Source organism: Malaya genurostris, chromosome 2, assembly GCF_030247185.1.
Source record: "Malaya genurostris strain Urasoe2022 chromosome 2, Malgen_1.1, whole genome shotgun sequence".
Classification (NCBI taxonomy): domain Eukaryota; kingdom Metazoa; phylum Arthropoda; class Insecta; order Diptera; family Culicidae; genus Malaya; species Malaya genurostris.
In genome coordinates this window covers 60801235-60823959 of record NC_080571.1, presented here as the reverse complement: position 1 = coordinate 60823959, position 22725 = coordinate 60801235, and the positions used below count along the sequence as shown (strand labels likewise).

Sequence of the window (22725 nt, the reverse complement as noted above, 5' to 3'; positions counted from 1 at the left end):
TGTCGTCATTGGGGAGGATGTGAGCGATGCGGACAGGTAGATTCAAGTGGAGAAATTCGGTCGAAAGGTACTGGTATGGCAAGCAATATGTTCCTGTGGTTTGTAGTCAACCATTTTTTATACTACCGGAACAATAAATGCAGAAATCTATCGATTTGAGTGCCTCCAGAAGAGATTGCTGCCTTTATATAAGAAGCATAGTACACCTCCACTGTTTTGGCCGGATTTAGTGTCGGCTCACTATGCCAAAACCACTCTCAATTGGTTTGCGGGAAAGGGTATAAATTTCATTGAGAAAAATATCAATCCACCAAATTGCTCTCAGCTTCGACCCATCGAACGTTACTGGTTAATCGTGAAGAGGGTCTTCAAGAAGACTGGCAAGACAGCTGGGAACATGCAGGAGTTCAGAAAAATTTAGACTCAAGAGTCCAAAAAATGCGTGCAACACTTGTCCGGAACTTGATGAAGAGTGTTCGATCAAAATTTCGAAAATTTGTGAAGGAATAACTTAAATTTCATCCGGTTTTCATTATGCTCAAGTTTAACCTCGTACAATAAAGTATCAATTTTTAGTTTGAATAAAATATCGTTTTTTATCATAATTTGAAAGAAAAAAAATGTGGATAGCTTATTTTCGATACACTCCTTACAAAAATTGAACCACTAAAGACGAATATTTTGCGAGATGATGATTTCGTCAAAAACTTTTGACAGAAAGATCAAGCCCCAAAGTACAAATAATACAATTACAAGACACTGATCTCAGAAACTATTTGTCATATGTTCGAGCCCCAAACGAGAAAGGATTCTTGATGAAACAGAATCATTGCACTGACCATGTAACTGGACTTTTGAATCGGCTGCAAAATCGGTTGATTCAGATCGTCAAGTTCCACATCGATACCCTGATATTACTGTGGCATTCACTTCGATGTATTGAAAAAATGCAATTTTGGAAAATTACGATTTTGGGATAAGTTATCAATCAGCATCAAAGTGTGCTTCGATATCTCCTACTTTCCCTTACTATGACAAAACAATATAATTGGGTGATTCTGAAGACTGAAGATTTCGAAACGATTGCTAAGGAATGTGACATTGGATGCATACTAGAGAAATAATAAGATCCAAAAGGTAATTCTGAATCCATTTGATGCCAACACTGCATTGAGGCAGGGATTATAAACAACACATGATGAAACATACTATTCTGTAAACTGCAGGCTGTGGGGCTTATGATAAGTTTAACACAGACACACATAGCAAACTGTGCCAAATTGCTTATCGCTTTATAAATCAATTACACAATAGTATTACAGAGTATAATCGAACCCGACAAATATTTGACCAAAACTTTCGATGGTATCAACTGCTAGATTCAGTTGCAGAAATGTGACAAAATCTAGTTCGAACCGAAGCACTACAAAACAACTACGTTCCGAAATCGCTTCCGCTCCATTCGAATTGCATGTCAGCCGATATCCCAATCTCGGCACACAACGCGTGGGCGTAGTAGGAAACAATCGAACCGGAACCCAAACATAATCGTCGTAGATTGCCCGTAGAGTCGTCGGGCAGTATTTAGAGCAAGCTATTCAGTGTCGACCTTCGGTGTCACATTCTTGGCTCACCGTGTGTGACCCCTCTCGCTAGTTCCATTCACAAGAGACCACTCCGTTGTCGTTGCTCTCCACGCTCAATTGAACATGGTTACACTAACACTGTGCAGTATTTCAAACACCTTGTGACCCTACACCGTGCCAGCTATAGTTTGCAACTCCCGCAAGTCAGCCGCCACGCCGAGAGGTGCGATACAGCAACTGCTTCAGCTGAACACTCAATTAGATATGCCTTATCGGGGCATCATCATCATCATAAAGTGCAATCCCACTGGGGTAGCGCGAAATCTCTGCACTGATGTGAGAAACAATGCATTATTTATGATAAGACCTCGAAAGCACCTTTTGAAAGTGGTAGGTCGTTGCAGGGTGGGTGTGTGGCGCCAACATGCTGTTCCACCCCGAAATAGTGTTTAAGCTGCGCCACCGTACTGACAACTGGGGCAAAAAGTGCCGCAATCTGGCAGCTGGCAACCGCTTGTGCCATCTAGGCCACAGCCACTGTTGAAATCTAACGAATTAACCAACATTAGATAGGTTGGTCATTTAAGGAATTGCGAGAATGATGGAACCCATTTCACACCGGTTTCTCCTGTAATCTGTTTCAATTTAGAGCACGGTAGCGACTCATTTCTCCCTGGATGAACGGACAAATGGAAGCGAAAGGAATAATCTTAAAATTTTGAATTCGATCCGTTTTTTTTCTCGCATTACGACAAAACACAATTAGCTTCTGAATCATAAACCCACCCTGTAGGCGAATACCGATTTTCAGTTTAAAAAAAAATCTCACTTACCTTGGCACAAGTTTATTTATAGTCAGACCAATTGCCGAGCAGTTTTCCAGCAGGCTTTAGGATAACGGCAACGACAGCCGCGATTTGCCGGTTTTCTGAACGTGTCTTCGAACGCTAATCCGTCCCTCCGCAAGATCGTTGATCGCGCGAAAATCACATTGACTACCAACAACCGTTTTGCTCTTTCTGGCACCAAAACACTACTCGCTCACTCGTACGCGAACCCGTCCGGTAAAGGTTATGTTTCACTTTCAGTCACCAACGGACGACGCTCGATCCGACGCTGCTTGCCTGGCAGTAGTCGATTTCAGTCACTGAGATTTTTCCGTTTTGCCGTGGTTCGCCAGCTCACTTATGAATATTCATTTCGTATGTCGGTTGAGATTTGAATTCCAAGCCTTACCAAGTTCGCTGTAGAAAGAGAAGCAACACCAAGTCAGCCGAAGAATTCTTAAGTAATGAAGCATTTTTTGTAGAAATGTGTGGAATTCTCATCGCACTTGATTAGCATATTGTTCAGTTGGAATGTACTGCAGATATTTGATCACTCACTCTTCACAGATACAATTTCAATCAGTTTAGCGCTTATAGACATAATAAACAAACGAATTTGTCCAATGTCAACGGAGAACTAGATGGATCTATCGATCGGTCGGTAGGTCGCCAACACGATGTGGCCTGCTGGGATCGCCTGCAAAATTTTATGCTAATCTATCTGTCAAAGTCGCTGGCGAAGTGCGATGTCCGTGGAATGCGACTTTCGCCATTCGATCGACTGGGATTCGCGATCTACGAAAATACCAGCAGCTGAGTACATGATGCAAAACATACATAGAACCGACCATCAGCTACTTGGCAATGTAGCACCAACCAACCAACCAACCACAACCCATGTTGCAACCTATTCCTATTCATTTGAAGGCGGAGAGAGAATAGTCACAACCGAGAATAATGTTGCATGTGCTGGTACAGCCCCAGAACCTCCGCAGATCCGTCGTCGTGAGTGCCGAGCGTTGCTCAGCCTTTACCGTTTTGAAGTACCCCCGACATTCGCGGTTCTCCTCGGTTGGCTCAATGGGTTCACCTTTTACTTTATTGCCCCATAAGGTTTGCCAGAGCACCTTGTGTTTTTATGCCTATTCTGGCTTGCTAGGTTGACGCTTTGAAAACGGTTAGCTTTTTGCGTTGGAATGTGATTAATGGGATTGGAGATTGGATTCGAATTGTTGTGCTACGCTAAGCTCAAGAATGCCAATAGTTTATGGGGGTTGCTCTAGCGATGCATAGGAAGTAAATAACTAATTTACAAACGCTAGTTTTCCGCTATTGATTTAGCAATAACTATACTAAAAAAATTTCAGTTTTCATTGCAGCACATCAGTGCATAAGCCCCTGTCTGTCTGACAGACAGATGACGTCACTCATTGAAAATCCTTCTAGCGTTCAACAGAGACATTCTTCAAATGTCATCTGTCAATCTCTCCTGCACTATAAAAAATCCACACGTTAATCTTATGTAAAAAATCACATAGATTCCAAAAATGGCTTTGTCGTCGGAGTTTAAGTGATGTTCTTAACAACCATCGGATCATGATTGAATATTAAATGGACCGTATGTCAGAATCATTCCTGTTGTCACATATTTTTTACGTGTCACGTAGTTACATGAATTCATTATGCACTCGGATGCAAACGCAATATAGCGTCTGTCGAAAAACCTAGAACAAACTACATAGACGAAATCCTTTTTTGATCCTTCTACGGTATTTATCACTGTGATTTTAAGGGAAATAATTGCTTATTAGTTCATTCAACAGTCTAGCTGGTAACTATTATACTTTCAGATCTAATATTAGTACCTAGCAGAAGTATAGTTCATGAGCAAATGTGGCAAATGCATCACAACCCGTAGAATTATACCAGTCTGAAATAATTCTAACAGTGAATTAACGAAAGCACATATGTAATCTATTAGTTTTTAATAGTCATGTGCATTATGTGATCTGCAGTCGCCTACAAAGGAGCTCAAATATTTTCAGTGATTATCTGTTAAAACTGGAAAATTAGACCAAATGCATCAAAACGCAATTAATTATCTTTCCTCATAAGCCAATAGCTTCTTTTCGTAAACCAAACAATAATCACATTCTCAAATTGAATGTCTTGGAATTGACATGGTCTGATCAAGCAAAATACTTAGGTTTAACGTACGACAAAAAAACTCACTTCCAAGGATCACATTGAAGGAATCCAGGCAAAGTGTAATAAATATATTAAATGTTTCTATCCTCTTATAAACAGAAATTCCAAGCTCTGCCTAAAGAACAAATCATTAATTTATAAACAAATTTTCACACCAGCTATGCTTTATGCCGTACCAATTCGGTCAAGTTATTGTTCCAGAAGAAAACGCTTCAAAGGATTCAGAATGAAATTCTGAAAATGATTTTGAAGCGTCCTCCCTAGTTTAGTGCAAATGAGTTACACAGACTCACAAATATAGAACCATTAGATGTAATGTCACATAATATTATAAGCAAATTCCGACAAAAATCGATACAATCTTCAAATGAATCGATTCGCTCTTTGTATTAGTTAGTAAGTTAGTATATAAGTTCCTTTTCCCCATTACACAATACAAGTAGGTTTACAATTTTCCCTACACAAAAATAACAGAATTGCGGAAGTAAATGATGTCTTCGTGGTAATAACCAAATCAAGTAGGGCTGAAAAAGTCACCACTTGAGGCTGAACACCGAATTTAAATCTTAGTAATTTAATTTTAACTCATATTCCAATAAATAGTTATTTTAAAAAAAACCATTATCAATCATTATGCATTATCAAGATTCAATATAGAACTTAGTAACAACTTCATGAAAATATTGCAACTGGTAAAAAGTAAATTCAGATGATAGTAATTTTACGGTACAATTTAAATGAACTCCGTGTGAATTTTACAATATTATTAGATAGAATCAACCAAAGAATCACGTAGGGATTACGTGATACAAATGTTAACTAAGAATGCATGAGTTCATTCTGTGCCACTTTTACTTCATAACAGATCGGCTGAAAAGTTCGTATCGTTTCTATGAGAGGGCGCTACTAGAGTTAAATCAATACCATTTTCAGTTAGTACCAACCTTCAAAAGATACGTGTAAAAAATGGACAGCTGTCAGATTATTAATTTGTGAGATATTGCATTTTGAGTGAAGCTACTTTTGTTATTGTGAAAAAAATGGAAAAAAAAGGAATTTCGTGTGTTGATGAAACACTACTTTTTGATGAAAAAAAGTGCCGCCGATATCAAAAAATGGCTTGATGAGTGTTATCCAGACTCTGCACCGGGCGAAGCAACAATTCGTAAGTGGTTTGCAAAATTTTGTACTGGTCAAATGAGCACCGAAGACGATGAACGCAGTGGACGTTCAAACGAGGCTGTTACCGATGAAAACGTGAAAAAAATCCACAAAATAATTTTCAATGACCGTAAAGTGAAGTTGATCGAGATAGCTGACACCCTAACGATATCAAAGGAACGTGTTGGACATATTATTCACGAATTTTTGGGTATGAGAAAGCTTTGTGCAAAATGGGTGCCGCGTGAGCTCACAATCGATCAAAAACAACAACGAATTGATGATTCTGAGCAGTGTTTGGAGCTGTTATATCGAAATAAAACTGATTTTTTTCGTCGATATATAACAATGGACGAAACATGGCTCCATCACTTCACTCCGGAGTCCAATCGACAGTCAGCTGAGTGAACTGCACGCGATGAACCGAACCCAAAGCGTGGAAAGACTCAACAATCGGCCGGTAAGGTTATGGCGTCTGTATTTTGGGATTCGCATGGTATAATTTTCATCGACTACCTTGAAAAGGGAAAAACCATCAACAGTGACTATTATATAGCGTTATTAGAGCGTTTGAAGGACGAAATTTAAAAAAAAACGGCCTCATTTGAAGAAGAAAAAAGTTTTGTTTCATCAAGACAATGCACCGTGTCACAAGTTGATGAAAACCATGCTGAAATTGAACGAATTGGGCTTCGAATTGCTCCCTCATCCACCGTAACAATGGACGATATATAACAATGGACGAAACATGGCTCCAATCGACAGTCAGCTGAGTGGACTGCACGCGATGAACCGAACCCAAAGCGTGGAAAGACTCAACAATCGGCCGGTAAGGTTATGGCGTCTGTATTTTGGGATTCGCATGGTATAATTTTCATCGACTACCTTGAAAAAGGAAAAACCATCAACAGTGACTATTATATAGCGATATTAGAGCGTTTGAAGGACGAAATTAAAAAAAAACGGCCTCATTTGAAGAAGAAAAAAGTTTTGTTTCATCAAGACAATGCACCGTGTCACAAGTCGATGAAAACCATGCTGAAATTGAACGAATTGGGCTTCGAATTGCTCCCTCATCCACCGTATTCTCCAGATTTGGCCCCCAGTGACTTTTTCTTGTTCTCAGATCTCAAGAGAATGCTCGCTGGTAAAAAATTTAGAAGCAATGAAGAGGTAATCGCTGAAACTGAGGCCTATTTTGAGGCAAAGGACAAATCGTACTACAAAAATGGTATCGAAAAGTTGGAAGATCGCTATAATCGCTGTATCGCCTCTGATGGCAGTTATGTTGAATAATAAAAACGAATTTTGGTAAAAAAATGTGTGTTTCTATTAAACGATACGAACTTTTCGGCCGAACTGTTATAAGTATTACAAGAAAAGTTATATGCACAGCAAAAAATAATGAAATTTACAGGTGACGCAAATCTACATATGACACCATTTTATTAGAACGTAATTCGCAAAATGATTGAACTTTACAAGAATGATTGAAATATGTGTCAATCATAACCCACTTTTCAAGCAGGCGTGTAATTTTACATGTCATAGCTCTGAAAAATATGTAAAAACGCATTGAACTTGTGTTAGATCAACTGTTAAAATGAATCATTTTTGACACTTAAATATGTCGGTCTAAGAAGACTTAAATTTACACGATTTTTTCTAGATGTGTGGATAAAAATCACATACATTTTCACATAGCATTGAAGTGAGGATTTTTCTGAGTGCGACATTCGGTTTATGAATGTGTTACGTCGTTTTTGCTTGATGCCAAATCTAGCCCAGTTTCCACCCTAACTACTGTCAAACCGTTTGTTTGAAGCTATGTTCGAATCTAGTTTTAACGTTATTGAAATGAAAATCGAAAGCTATTTTCAGAGCCACCATATTGAGAAAAAAAAATTAACCAAATTAAATGAAAAATGTCGGAACGCCATTGGAACAACTTTATTGCTCTTGAAGTAGAAAAAAACATTAGAAAAAAATGTTGTATTTTTTGTCCGACTGGGGATTTTTTCACCCCGTGGCTCTTCATGAATATTCGGAAAAATGAAATGCATATATCTCAAACGATATTTTACGAATTAGGTTTCTTTGTGCCAATTGCTACCTCGATCAAAAAGTTCCCGGAATCACCACCATGTGGCGCTCTCAGTCACCCGGTTAGATTTTTTTAGGTTGCCACATCTGTCATTGATATTCTATCGAATTTTCAGCTTGATACCTGGACATTTGAAAAAATTACTCTGTATTGAGTACATCTGCGATTGTGAGTGTCTTCGATTTCGCACAATTTTCAAAATGAAATTGAATTTGCAACAATGAGTTTGCATGAAGTTTTGCGTTAAAAACAGTTTCAATGGTGGAACGATATTGTAAATGTTAGAAGAGTGTTTCGGCAATGATACTCTGAAGAAAACAGTCGTTTATCAGTGCCACGAACGTTTCAGAAGTGACCGTGAGTCTGTGAATGATGATGATAAGAGAAGCCTTAGGCCATCGACACCGAAATCCGACTAAAACCATCAACAAAATCAAATAATTAATGACCGTAAACCGCAAATTGACTATTAGGAGTATTATTTGGGCGTTATGAGATGTTCACTTGAAGCAATTCGCCGAAAAAAACCCAGATTTGTGGGAGAACAACTCGTAGATCTTGCACCACGATGATGCCCCGTCAAACAATGCCATCGTTAACCGTGGACATTTGGCTAAAAACGAAACGAATATTATTCAGCAACCACTGAATTCACCTGATTTGGCTCCCTGTGATTTTTTCCTGCTCGGTCGACTTAAGAAACCGTTCCGTGGAACGCGTTTCAGCACCCGAGATGAGATTCCGGAAACTTTTTGGTCAAGGTAGTACTCTGACTATTATTCATTTTGATTGGTAGTTTGAAAGTAGTACAATCGACATTCATAAAATTTTGTGATTAGAAAAATATGAAAAAGCGGGTTGTTAGTTTCAAAGACATAACCAGATGACGTATGCACTGTTGAGTGCATTTACCGCGAATACGAAAAAGCAGTTGAGCCTGAACTCATCATATTACTGGTTCAAGTCCATATCAAGATCCAGGTATAGGTCTAGATTCTGCAACTGGTCTTAACATATTACGAGTCCAGGTTCAGATCCTAATCAGTAATTTGAGGATCCAAGTTCAAAATCAGGACCAGGATCAGGACAAATAATACAGTAAATCTAGGTCCAGATCCAAGTGCAGTTTGGATCCCACACCTAGACCTGGATCCAAATTTGAAAATGAGCCAATAATACACTAAGGTATTTTTTTATGCGGTCTTTTTTCATGCGGTTTTTTATGCGACTTTTTTATGCGAATTTTCAGAGTTATGCGGTTTTTTTATGCAAAGGTTCAGAGTTATACGGTTTTTTTAATGCGAATTTTCAGAGTTATGTGGTTTTTTTATGCGGTACGTAAACCCGCATAAAATAGACTTCAGTGTATAGTAAATCTAGATTCATGGATGGATTCTTAACCTCAACCTGAATTCTAAACCTAGTTTCTGTACTTCCCAAGTAACAATTTTTGTTACGCTAGCTTGTTTGTGACTAGTTTGCAACCAGATATTTGAGTGATTGTTACTAACATCTAACCACTTGCATGACTCAAAAAGCGCAGTTTCTACTAGTTGTTAATTCAGCTAAAAATAAGTTGTCGTTACGTTGTAATGCCATACTAGAATAACTTATCTTTTCATAACTTGAAAATAACTTGTTTCCAAGTAAACTAGTTGAAACTTAGTCACCATCGACATTATAAACATTGAATGAATCCAGAATACTTTTCTATCTTCAATAAAAAAGCAGGAGAGTGCTTTAAATCACAAACTTGATACAAGGTACAAATTTCACAACGATTTTAAAACTGTCGAGCGGAATTCAATTTTACTTAACTGTTTTTCATGCGCCTTCAATCAGAATCTGTTTATAAAGATATGAAAAATAAACAACAAAATAACGCTATGTTCAGAATGCTCAAATTAGAGTGATTTCTTATCATTTTAAATTCATATATCATGAGAGTTATAATATTATCACAATCGATGCTCAATCCCTATATTATTTTCTTCGTATTTATGACAGTGCATAGAACAAAAATGATGATTCTGCCTTTCACTATTTTCGGCAAAAAGTAGTTTGGAAAAAAGTAATCTCCTGGTTTTATTTACGTTTCATACACTTCTTGAGACTCCATATTGTATTCGCCATATTCAAGCCAACAAAGGTTGTTTTGTTTGCATTTTCGTTATCATAACGTTGGGAAAACCTACCGATAACTATCTGAATCAATGAAGAATTTTATGTTATAATCTCATAATATCTAAGTTATTACTACATCAATTCACATAGTAACGATTTACATATACGCTTACGTATTTATAATGGTTTCGCAACCTTTTTTCAACTTGTAGCTAAAACTAAAACTGTGATTAAAGATATGTTAGAATCAAGTAACGATAACTTACTAATGATAGCTAGTTCAATGTTTATGTTATAAAGAAACACTGCCGTCACCTTGTTTTAACCATAACATAAAAAAACATGTTCGTGTTCTTGTTGCAACATAGTTGGGCTAAGTGGTATCAGAACTAGTTACGGGTTGCCAATATTGGAGTCTAATAAACTTATTTTCAACTAGTAGCTAGTAATAAAGTTGCGATTAAAGATATGTTTGGATTAAGTTACGATAGCTTATAATTTATTGTTAATTCAATATGACAAAAAGATGTGGTGATTTGAAACCTAAATAACTGTTTCGTAACTGGTTAGGTTATGAAGAAACATTGCTGTCACCTTGTTTTAGCCAGTATAACATAAAAAACATATTCGTGCTCTTGTTGCAACATAGTTTGGACTTAGTCGCATCAGAACTAGTTGCGGATTGCTACTTGGGTTTGACCCTAAGTCTGGCTTCTTGACCTAAGGTCAGGACCCAGATTCTGAACCTGAGTTCAGAGCCTGGATTTGGATCATGGATATGAATTCTCAAGCAGAACTAGAAGTTAAGATCTGAATTCTAAGCTAGAACTCATTGAGCTGAGTTCTGAACCTGACTTCTTAGTCTGAATTCTGGACATGAATTCTGAACCTGAATTCTCAATCAGGATTGTTGAACGCTGTTTTGGACTTGTATTATGAACTTTTCGGAATTTGGTATTTCGGTATTTGGATTCGGGCCTATATTCTGAAGCTGGATTTTAGTCCTGAATCTTGACTTAAATTCTGTACCTGATTTATAGATCAGGATTGTAGACCTGTATTTTGAGCCTGGAGCTGAATTTTAAACCTGATTTTTCTGAATCTGAATTCTGAGCCAAGAGAGTCTGTAAAAGAATTTTAAATGCAAAACCTTAAAAAACCATTTGTTTTTGGAAAAAAGCGGCTGAGTTTTCATTCTTGTAAAAATATGCCCAGTTCTTTGCACTTAATATTCTACCCGGTTTTTGTATTAAAAAATATTTAAACGTGGTTTTACAACTAAGTTGCACTTCTCCGATTTTTTCATTCATCCGTTCAATTCTGTACTTAATTTTTAGACCTGGATCGAAAGCTTGATTCTAGGCCTGGAACGACTGAAAAAATGTCCTGCCCAAAATTAATGAAACGGATCAAAAATATCAAACATGCGTCACAAGTATTTCTCGTTCATTCTCATTAATTTCAAATATTTTCAGAAGTCTTCGGCATCTTAGAGCTGAAGCTGTGTGCTTTATTAAGAATACGACTAAATAAAAAAATAATAATATTTTATAAAACTAATGAAACTAAGAATTTTACCTTAAATTGCTAAGCACATTACCGAAAGCCTCGAGCAGTTGTAACGTTGAGCACAAGAACACTTTATAAAGTAAGACGTTTTCTCGTCTGAAGTGGAAAAGCTGCGGAAATTGTCAAATTGTCAAATTCAAAAGCGTTATCATTTTCTGAAACCAGGGGAACGCCACAATAAGGTAAATTTTAAAGCAAAGGGAAGGATCTATTTGGTTATTATTATAAGTGACTCATCACTCACGTAAACACACGAGTCACTCATCACTCACGTAAACTTCGACTCTAACCGAAAAACATTTATCAAATTCACATGAGTGCACTAGAGCCTAGCTCTGATTTCGTGATGCGCGTGTTTCGCGCAATTAACATACATACGAAATGGTCGCATCATACACGTTTTCCGCATCATAATGCTAAGTGAAAACAAAACAATAGAAATTAAATTTCCATACTACGTTAAGGTAAATCGAAAGTCTCAATTTTATTATATCTTTTTTTAAAGTCGGTGAGTAGTACAATTAGCTAATTTCACAGTGAAACAATTATAACAATTTTAACTGCTCGATTTTCAAAACTCTAATTTTTGCTCCTTTCCAGAAACCAAGATAACTCACTGTAGTATTGTAAGTAACTTCAATCCAATTTTTCATTTGCAAAAGATACAATCTAATAGAACCTAATTCGTTTGTCGGGCGAGAAAATCTGCTAAATCCATGTAAGAGATTTGAAAAATGAACACAGGTAAGCTGGCGGGAGTGAGCGATTGTCTTACCAAACACGCTACACCCGCATCTGCAGTTTAGAGCTAATTTATTTGGTTATATTAAATTCAGATTTTTTTATCGTGCTGTGAACAAAAGCTGACATTCATTCAATTGCCATTTCCGCGTTTATCGTCGAATTGATACTGCATACCTGCTAGTAGGAATCAACTGAAGCTGAGAAATCTCCGCAGTATGGCCGCTTTTTTTTTTCTAATGAACTCGAAAAAAAGATAACCCACGAATTAGCTTAATGAACTTTTTTTATCAACGATTGTAGGTACGTCTAAACATTGCCACTTATAAACAATGAAAGCATAAAAAATATGGAACCATCAGTCATCTGTTTTTCAATTCAACTAACTAATTAATGCTTCGTTGCATCGAAAAAATTGAGCAAAACTTAGAAAAACAACAATTCGTTAGAAAACCAACATGTTTGGGAAAGTTATTTCTTTTTTTGGGTGCACCTCAGACATTAGAATATCTTTTGAATTAAAACGTAATAAACCTACCTAGCATTGAGATGATACTTTTTTTATCAATCCGCATGTGTTTTTTGCATGGATATTCTTCGGTGTTTTAGTTCTCATGACATTATTTTAATTATCGTCGTTTTAAACGGAAAATTGAGAGTTTAATCACTCATTACCCTGTAATGTCGAAACTGCAAATCGTATCGAATTTCAATCTTAACATGTGACAATCGATTGAACAATCCATGAGATGTCGAAGTAAGTTCCACTTTAGAGTTTTTCGGCATTATTTATAGTACTTCCAGAGCCGGTATTCAGGAACTAGCAGACCCCAAAATGATTCGTATGGCCATAAATTATTACGACAATTAATTTACATCTTCTATATCGGTATGCATTTTATAAACTCATCATCCTGTAATTCGAGAGTCGAATAAAATTCATCAATTTTGTATGGAATCATAAGTCCTTTAATTTGAATGTTTGTTTTTGAAGTTCGATTTGGTCTCTAGCTTAAATTCTATGAGCATATCAAAATCATAATATTGAGAATACTGGATTTCTCATAATATTGAGAATACTGGATTTGAAAAGTTTGTACATTTACGTCTTTATAGATGCACATAGAAGGAGCGTTATAATTCACTTAAATTGACAGTACAGATAAGTAATGTAATGCAAATCATGTAAAGATAAGTCATATCTTTAACTTCACAGTCAATTTAGATGAAGTTTTCATCGATACAGACACAAACATTATGTTTACGTGTTAATAGATGAAATATTGTGTTATCGCCGAAGAAATTACAGTATGCTTGAATTTACATCAAGCGTAAATTTCATTTTTTTTCTTAAGGGCTGAGGCCAGTAGGTCGTGTAAAACCAGGTGGCTCGCTGCGCGTATTACATTTCTTTCCATGCTCTCTCGCAAATGTTCAAAATGACTCGATGTGGCCGGATGGCCAAGAAAGTTTTGATATATTCGGTTACAAGTTTGACTACATCACATAAAATCCAAGGAAACTGCCGGTTGTTTGGCAGCCTTTTTGAGCCGATTTTATTTCTCTCTCATGTTTCGTTACGTTACCAGGGAACTAAAATGGCGCCGACATAGAAATCGACTAACCTCCACAAAAATAACTTACACTTCATTTTCATCGCGACAACATATATGTTTTTATGCACTAATCGCATCCACACTAAATTATCTAGACATTGTCAGGATAGATTTTTGATCCATGCTTTTGAAGGCGAGATATTCAATTCGAGATATTCAGCTGAAGACGGCGTTTTCAGCTAAGCAATCCTTCCTTCAGAAAAAACGACTTTCCCGACCGCTAAAGTCAAACAATCATTCTGAAATTTTCACAGAATAATCTAAACTAATTTTCTAAGAGATTGTCAGTTGTTCGTCACCGTTTCTGAGAAAATCAGATTTGAAGCTTGAAAATAGCCCTTTAAAACGTCATAAAACACACTGGCCTCATCCCTTAAAGTGTATGATTAGCAAGCAGATTTTACATTCTTTAGCATTTATTCAGTGAAAGTAGTGAAATTGCCATTCACTAAGATTTTCAATGGGAAGTAAAAAATCACATTGCAATGCTGTGAAAACAATGCAGCATACGGATATTCTGGTTGACATCACCGATTGTCCGAGAGCCAGAGATGCCAGGTTAGAAGATTAATTTGTGTTGCACAGATTATCAACATGCTGCAAAAATAAAAAAAAACACCGATTTTCACAGAGTACCAAAAGCTTTCACAGACTGGTGATAAACCCCTAAAAGTCCTAAATTTGCTAAGAAAAACGCAGTGTCAATGTATTTCCGCAAGAGAACTTGAAAGGGTTTATTTTGCTCACGAAAATATTCTCGAGCTGCTATTTTCGTATAGGAAATGAACACAGATTTTTGAAAAAATGATATACCAGTCGTGCATCAGCGGAAAAAAATTACACCAGAGATGCCCGTTTGTTGTCATGGCAATCATGGATTCAGTGACGGCTGTCAAAACATAAATGACATCAAACACTCACCTAGTCATCTAGTAACCCGCGCATTTTCACTTCCATTTTTTCTCTGCACGCATGTCGGTAAGATCAGTGCATCATATGAGTTTGATGTCAATAAAAATGTTAAAGTATTTGATACCAAATAAATGTGGGCAATACTAAATAAATCAACTGTTTATGTGATAAACAAATTAGTTTTATCGATCCCGAATCAATTTCCCAAACATAAATAAAAACATTAACGAAAAAATGAAGAAGAAGGAACACTTTCTCGCGTGGTTCTGGTCACTTTGACTACCAGCAGCATGGTAAACGGCCAGAACCGATGAGAAAAAACACTGGTAGATACGGTTGTCTCATTTGAGGGGTATGTCTGGCAGCGGAGAGGCAACCGAGCACCAGAATGGCTGCCAGTCATATTTTGCCCTCTGGCAGCCATTAGCTAGTCTGACAGCCAAGGCAATGCGGATGCTATATCAACTTTTTAAAATCCGGTTGAGAACCGGTTTTAAAATATCTGCTGAATCACGTATCGATGACAGTGATGTCAGAATAATTGATGTGTATGCTAATATGCATTTATTTGTATTAAAAAAATTCGTGGTACGTGAGCTAAGATCATTGTTATTTATCCCGTTCTAAGGAAGATATACGATAAATAATGGCTGATTTTGATAACCCCGTCCGGACAATCCATGGCGAAAAGAAATGTCATGACACCCAAAAAGTTATCAAAGTCAACCAATCAGAAACTGACAAATTCTGACATATAACTGGAACAAAACCAGCCCTGGATCGAAAATATGCACATGAAATGTATTCAATCAAAAAAGTTATTGGTGCAATTTAACAGGTTATTGGAATGAAAAGTCACGGGCCTCTCACAGAAAAGACGTGAATAGTTTCGAACCGTGTATATTTTTGTTGAGAACAAGCCTCTAGATGACAAAATCTAGATCTATCTAGAGTTTGAATAACAGCTGATCGTGTCAGACGAGTTTTCATCAAACCATGGAAAAAGACGAGTCTCGTGTCCTGAAATTGACTGATTTGCGATACGGATTAATCCTCCATCCCCCGTATTCTGCAGACCTGGCCCCCAGAAACTATTATCTATTCCCAAACCTGAAAAGGTTTCTCCAGGGAACGGAAGCCTATTTTAAAAGCCCCATTTCAAAGAGCATCAAAAAGTTGGAGGACCGGTGGGTCAAGTGTATCGCTCTAGATGGAGATTATACTGAAGAACAAACTGAGACAAGAATTATCTCGAGATGAGAACAAGAATATATAAGATTCAGGAACACAATTTGCACTTATGGAATAACATTGTCAAAATTAGTCTAAAGCTGGCGTTAATCTAATTCGAATATTATTCATGAACCAAATCTATTAAAGATTCAATTCATTTTGGTATTTTTATTGAATGTAATTTTTTGATTACGTTTTGAGTAATTCACACACTCAGAAAAAAATCGTGTAGATTTACGTCTTCTAAGACCGACATATTCGAGCGTCAAAAATGACTCACTTTTACACTTGATCTAACGTTTATTTATTTAATTCTGACACATTTTGAAGTGCTGAACAATCTTACAGTTCACGCAATCTTACTAGGAAGAACCTGTAATATTGTGTGATTTAAAAATTGCAAGACATGAAATTCAATATTCTTGAAATTGAGATTTTTACACTAAGTACCCTACCTCCAGAACCAGGGGTTTGAATCGAACGAAAATTGGGATAATCTTATGGCATTTCATTTGAATCTTAATTTGTGAAAATCGGTACAGCCATCTACGAGAAAAGTGATTGACGATATTTGTCACACACACAGACATTTGCTGAGTTCGTCGAGCTGAGTCGAATGGTATATGATAGTCGGGCCTCCGGGCCTCGGTTCAAAAGTTGGTTTTCACAGTCATTGTATAGCCTTTCTATATGAGAAAGGCAAAAACTGATAGTTGACGACTTGAACCGAGAATCATTGGATCACTAAGTACGTCCTGTCAATCGACTGAGACACCGTAGCCGAATGCAACTAGTAAAATTCATTCTAATCCATTACAAAGTCATTACAAATGGAATTTTCTGTCATTGGACCAATTAATTGCATTGTACACACTTTAAAAAATCGTATAAATTTACGTCTTTAAAGATGCACATAAAAGGAGCGTCATAATTCACCTAATCTTACTATTCAAAGCGTAAAAAGATAAGTCATATTATTAACTTCACAGTTAGTTTTGCCGAGGTTTACATCGGTACAGACACAAACATAATGTTTACATGTTAATAGATGTAATATTGTGTCTCCACCGAAGGAATTATGTCACGCTTGAATTTACGTCAAGTATGTGAGATTAGGTCACCTTAATGAAACATATTTTGTGTTCAATCAACCAAATGAAAGTAGCAGACTTCCTATTACCGAGAAAAACTTTGCGTTAACACTTGAAAAACGTGAAAATTACATACACATTTTGTGACATGTGCGTATTTGTAAAAAGGTGAAACAGAAAAGCTTGTTTCTTTTGACATCATATTCAACCAAATTTACCGGTAAATTATTGACAATACTCCGATAATGTGCATTTAGTAAGACGTAAAGTGACGTGATTTTTCTATGTTATATGAGCTGAATTAGCTTAGTCTTTGTATATGCAATTTGACCATTCGCAGGCGGTTCTTATGTCTTTTTCGCTCGATGCCAAACCAAACCCAGTTTCCACCCTAACTGCTGCCAAACCGTTTGTTTGAAACTAGTTTCGAACCTAGTTTCAACGTGACTGAACTGAAAATCGAGTCAATTTCAAATATGGTTTTTATCGGATAGCTCAGAGCAAAGTTTCGTGAAAATTGTTTGTTTGATGAAACTACCCTGGATCAGTTTCAGTTTCCTCAAACGAAAACGACATTACACTCTTAGAAAAAATGACGTTACATCTAATAACCTATAAAATTACCTTTTGCATTAGTTTCGATGACAAAGTGAAATAAATCAGCAGTAAAGTCAATGACATGACTCACTTTCACAAGCGTTGGGTTGTAAATATAAGTGGATTGTCACACTCCTTTTATGTGCATCTATGGATATGTAAATTTACAAGATTTTTTCTAAGTGAGTATCGTACAAGAACCATTGTCTAGCTGGTGCTACTATCCTATTTACACTGAGGTTATTTATTATCAAGTAGTTGAACTACACACTATGAAAAAATCATGTACATTTACGGTTCTCTAGACGCACATAAAAGGAGCACTTCCAAAAAATCACAGCTTGCTTAAATTTGAGTCAAGTGCAAGTTTCATTTTTTCTAAGAGTGTTTTTTCTAAGAGTTATTTGTATTTATTTTGCACTGAGAACCTAAGAACTTCGAGAAAAACTTACTTCGTTTGACAAAGTATTGAATCTTATTATTTATTTTCCTTTACTGGAAGTAGAAAAAGAAATTACACAGAAGTAATAGTTTTCTCAGTGTCGAAAACTAACTATCGACCTATCAAAAATAATCATGCAGGATAATTTTTGATAACGACTGTTAAATTATAACTAAAAATTAAAATAATTCTCGCAAGGTTTCACAGCCTAAGAATCCGTCTAGGTGATAACTAGAACATACGACAACTGGTTTGAGAGAACTCTATGTAGTGAATCTCCAACTTATAAGAGCTTCAAACATGTTGATTGCGAAATTGCTATCTCGAAATAGTTTCTAAAATAATGAATAAATATCGATTTTTTTTTTTTGAAAACTATTTATAAATACATTGGCTTAACAGTAGCTAAATACTGACGATCTTCTTGCAAATAATGTACACCTTACTGATTACTCTGCTCTAAAGTCATCAAAAGGTAGAGTTCCATACAAAAACTTAATTGAGAACAGAACTTTAGTTGTGTTAACAGTCCAATGAATCAGATTTTGACATAATTGTACTTATTTTTTCTTTGACCGATATTGTTCACTAAAACCAAAAATCAATTTAAATTTAAAAACAATCTAGTAAATCACACCGAAATAAGCTCAATAATTATCGAATCTTTTCCGCCTACCGATCAATTAATTAGTAACAGTAAATCTAATTAGCTGTTGCCGCTTTTAAATGGCCCATCGAGCTCAATCGACAAAGCGTCCCACTTCCCTTAAATCAAATTAAGCAGCGGAATCTCTATTAAAGGTTGTTAAAAAAAATAACATCAATCGAATCTGTTGAATGGTACGTCTCATTCTTAACTAACTAAAAAAACAAACGAGGAAGCAGCCGCACCTCACTCTTGGATATCCCCTTCGTCATGCAATTTGAGGTGTTAGGCATTACACGCAAAAAAAAAGAGCAGAACGCCCGAGGAACCTTGATCCATCTAAACGTGTCATATCCATCTGTCAATAATCGGTTCGAATTCCGATGTTATGACAATTATGGAAACCACCATATTATTCTGGTTCACATGATATAGGCCAATTATTCTGTCTAGATCACGAAAGGCTGCCGCTGGCTTTGGGCATGCTGGAGAACTGCCACCGACTGGTTTCTCCTTTTTCGTATCCTTCTTCGTCATACGCCCGAGAACACTGATCATTAATTCAGGCAGGTTTTTTTTGTTGCTCGCACCTCGTTCAAACGCGCACAAACACATCTCAAAAATTTTTCGTTCTGCAGGTTTTTCACAAGTGCGAAAGATTCCACTGTTTTTCGTATTATTTATATTTTGCTTGATGCATATTTATACCAGTTCGATTCACATGTCACTCGGAAAAAAACTCCTTTTTCATTTCTTGATTCACTCACACCAATTCTTCCAATTTACAAAACGGGAAACTATCCCCCTAACTCACAGTTGAAAGTCCTGAAAATCAAACCGCTGATTATTCCACCACTGGAGAGGATCCGCAGAGAACAGGTTACTTGCTTCCGCACGCAACGAAATCTTTCACTCGACTGCGAACCGCCAGCAGCCGCTTAGCATGTGAGAATGTAGCGCGAAGATCGCGCGCAGAAAATGAACACTCGGGGTAAGAGCGGTGACGGCAAGCAAACCAACCGCGAAATAGCAGCATAAGCTCCGATGAATGTGTAAATTGTATCCTACATTAAAAAGCTGAACCGTCGAAAAACGATCACACGGACAGACCGGTTTCGGTTGGAAACGGCGCGACGATTAGACGGGTGCGGTGTTGCGTTGCAGCAGTCGGCGATTGTAGCAGCTGCCGCTCATGATTGCTGTCCAGCATACGGGTGATGCTACAAAGAGCTGCGTCGCGGTGCGATACCTGGGGATGTTCAGTTTGTTGCAGAGCCTGTTGAATGCAAATACCAACATTGCTGTCGTTCTACACCCTACAGCTGTTTCTTGTTTAAGCACAAGTATTTCATTAGAGCGTTTTGCGTCCATCAAAACAAGTGGTAGTCGGATTGAACCAAAACTGGATTAAGAGGCAAGATTTTTTTATTCACCTTTGGTACACTAAAAGGTGAAATAACTATATGGCCACAAGTTCATATCTCAAACCTCCCCGTAAGTATATGATAACATTTGGTCAATAGAACGGTGTCGACTTAGTGCTATTACCTTCTGCGTTAGTAGCAAAATGAAGAGGTTGCGTATTTATTTATAGCCCATCTGAAATTGCGAAACTATGTGCAATTGTCAATTTGGTCAAGTAGAGGAGTGTTTGTAGCTTCCCATCGTATTGCTAAAGTGCATACCGTTCAATATATTTGTCTCAATTGCAAATGTAATAAGTTCAGTAACACACTTTTGTTTCGGTTTTGAAATAGTCTGGAGGGGTTTGTTAAGATATCGGAAATTGGATGCAAGCAAGAGTATTGATAAAAACCTGTTTCAATCCACCTAGCGGTGTTATGATGCCTTTTACCGGGAGCCGGATCAGGATAAAATTCTATATTAACTTATGGAAACGTAATAATTTTATTTGAATCTGAATTTACGGATATCGGTCTAACCGTTTCTGAGAGTTTCTGGTTTGGAGCACACGAGCCCTTTTCCGGTACTTCCGGAACCAGGAACGATGATCCGGTAGATTTAACTATACCTGTCTAATTGAAGAACAATACGGTTATTTGAATGTAATTGGCTCGATTTTTCAGTGTCATGTTTAAAAACGTACTTAATCCAACTAGTAGTGAGATGATACCTTTTTCTTATTAATCCGTATGTTTTCATGACATTATTTTAATGACCGTCGTTTTAAGCGACAATTTGAGATTTTAATCACTCATTACTCTGTAATGTCGAAACTGCAAATCGGATCGAATTTGAATCTAAAAGTGGGACAATCGATTGAACATTCCATGACAAATAAATTGCAATAGTTTTGAGTCCAACTTTGAAGCTTTTCGCGATTGTCATCTTCTATATCGGTTTGAATTTTAAAAATTCCTCATCCTGTAATTCCAGAATCGGAAGTCATAATTGGATAAAATTAATTAATTTTGTACAGAACTATAAGTTTATTTTAATTTGAATTTTTGTTTCTGAAATTCGATTTGGCTTTTTTTGAGAAAACGATTAAGCTTTAAGAAACGATTCGATACTGGAACCGGAATTTGAAAATCGGTGTGGCCGAAGTCAGATAAATTCACCTGAGTGTATAGTTTACATTTGTTTCAAAATGTTTGAAAATCAGTGTAGACATCGTTAAGAAATCGTAGCGCGAATTAAATTTTTGAATACCTTTCGAATAGAAAACTGAAATAAGTTTAATTGATTATCGACTATCCAAATCTGCTAACCCGATAAACCTATTTAATTTATGTGAAATAGACATTTTTATACTATTCATCGTGTATCCCCTAAACCGGAAGTTGTATCTGACTGAAAAGCAAGATGTTTTATAGGATCTTATGACTTTTCATTTGAATCTTAGGTGATTTTTAGATTTCATTGAAATCTTAGATCGGTTCAGCCATCTACGAGAAAAATGAGTTACACAATTTTAATTTCGTTTCACATATCATCCTGTTGTTCCGGAACCAGAGGTCGGAACCAAACATAATTCAGGAATCTTGTTTGAGAGCATACGACTTTTCATAAGAATCTGATTTTGTAGAAAACGGTTGAGTCATCTTCGAAAAAAAGGTAAAAAATTGAGTGAAATTATTTGTCACACACGCATTTGCTGACTGATTCGACGAACTGATTCGAATGGTATATTGGTGTTATGTTCTTCCAGCATTTATTATTGTAAGTAGTTTAAATCAATATAATTATGGAATTGCTTTCAACTCAAAAATGCTGCCATCATCTGGTTTACATATGTCATATTCGAACGATTATGTTGCCAAAAATGAACCGTGCTAAAATCGGTCCAAGGCAAAACGTCATGAAAAAGGATGCTGTAAACAGTCTTTTTGGTATGAAAAATCGTGTTTCACGTTGCTCCCTAGCATTGCTTTGTCATACAATGCTCAAAACTCCTATTGCTAGAATAGAGGAAAAAGTCGCTTACACAAAAATGTCGATATCTCTATTGAAATTGGACGGATTTTAACAATCTATGGCTTGTTGGATAGGTATCACCGTGCGGAATCTAAGTCCGAAAACAAATTCCGTTTTCAAGGTCAATTGTGATAGATACTGTCGAAAAACTGAAAATTTTGACGGGGAGACCTTTCATTTGCGACTAGTTTGATCAAAATCGGTCCAGCCATATCTGAGATCTCGACCTCTTTGTTAACAACACACATATAGAAACACCCAGACACACACATACACACACACACACACGCACAACACACACACACACACACACACACACACACACACACACGTGGACATTTGCTCAGTTCGTCCAGCTGAATCGATTTTTTTTTCATATATACGTTTATTTCTTAAGGCAGTTTACATAAGTTTTTCTTCGCCGTAGCAT

General features: G+C 36.7%; 1 protein-coding gene across 5 annotated transcripts in view; it reads right to left on the bottom strand.

Annotated features, from left to right (window-relative positions):
- Positions 1-19800, bottom strand: part of LOC131432706 (uncharacterized) — a 158239-nt gene extending 138439 nt beyond the window's left edge. For 3 of the 5 annotated variants that reach the window (XM_058599154.1, XM_058599151.1, XM_058599156.1), the window contains exons 1-2: positions 19566-19785; positions 2420-2830 (exon numbers count right to left, since the gene is read on the bottom strand). The gene's annotated coding sequence lies outside the window, so the exon portion shown is untranslated. Of the gene's footprint in view, positions 1-2419; positions 2831-19565 lie in introns of all 5 variants that reach the window. The other 2 variants (XM_058599153.1, XM_058599152.1) reach the window with 2 other exon arrangements.
- Between the last annotated feature and the right edge of the window lie 2925 nt (positions 19801-22725).